The sequence below is a fragment of the Pinus tabuliformis genome, chromosome 1_2, assembly GCF_031772625.1.
Source record: "Pinus tabuliformis cultivar Carrire ecotype Pingquan chromosome 1_2, CPIR1, whole genome shotgun sequence".
Taxonomy (NCBI): domain Eukaryota; kingdom Viridiplantae; phylum Streptophyta; class Pinopsida; order Pinales; family Pinaceae; genus Pinus; species Pinus tabuliformis.
Window position 1 is genome coordinate 274271010 of NC_142298.1, and position 1357 is coordinate 274272366.

The window sequence follows — 1357 nt, forward strand, 5'->3', positions numbered from 1 at the left end:
AATTTAATTTCTCTACCTCTGCCCAAAGATGATTATTTCCCAAACATAGCAGCAACTATCTATTTAGAGTTCTATGAAATGCCAGATTTGTGCCTAGCTTCCATCGCCATCAAGGTAACTGCCATCGCTACCATGCCTTTGACATAGCCAAGTATCTTGCTTCACCATCTACTTAGGAGTGGACTGCCGGCCGTCCAATCTCCAAAATAGTAACACATTCGCTCAACTCCCACTTGGCTCATCAAAACAAATATTATGCCAATAATATTTGTGATATCAAAATCGCTAAAACACACAACGAATTGCGCAGTCAATCTGACGGCTAGACCTCTGCTACCATTGCATAGTCCAGACCTACGCGCCAGACCACTGTCACATGCAACGCCAGCTCATGACACCAACATTTTAAAATCAGCATTAAAGCGAACAGCAAAAGCTATCCAATTTTCCCCCATCAGCTACAACAACATCACCAACAAACAGGAATATATGAACCAGATCACCATCATAGCAACCACAGCTACATTCGGTTTCCCCGGCCCCACATGCGCTTAGGTGCCATTCTTGTCCAGCACTGGAAGATGAGTACTTGACATAACAACACATTCAAGATTCAACAAGTGCAAGAACAAGAGCTACCACAACTAGTTTACTGTTCCAACATCGAAGTAGATGAATCCCGAATTGGGAATATCGACACAGATGCCCTTAACGGGGTACCAGAGGAAGAGCTCCTGCTGTTCCACACCGGCAACGCCAGCCAGCTGCCCGTAGCTAAGATTCCCTCTTATCATTCTTTCTAAGTAGACCTGATTCTCGAACTTGGCATAGCAGGGCTTCTCCAGGTAAACCTCCAGCTGCCCGTCATCGTTCAGGGCATAGGCTTCCACCCCATACTAGTACTAGGAGGCACATCAACTGCTGGGGAACAATTGAAGAAACCATGAGGCATAAGCACGAATCCAATTCGTTCCACAGGCATAACTGGCCAGTCCTCCAAACGAGGGACATGAGTAAGGCCAAAAACATACCATAGAGCGATATCAGCCTCCTCAAGGTTTCGATTTTGCTTCACCCAAGTAGGCAATCCTTCTGTAACACGAGGATTTTGATTAGGAAATTCACCTCCTGGATATTGTTCATCTTTATGATATTGAGTTACCCAAAGGTTATGTTGTAAGAAGGCAGCTCGCCTAAGAAACATAGCTTCAGATCCTGCCAACGGCAAGCAATTTGAGCCTAGGATTAGTTTGTAGCCTGTTAACTGCCCTGTTCTGTTTACAGTCCTTGTATTCCGGACAATCCAGTGCCAAGTAGACAGTGGATTACAGTCACACTGAGCTTGCGATTCAGTTCG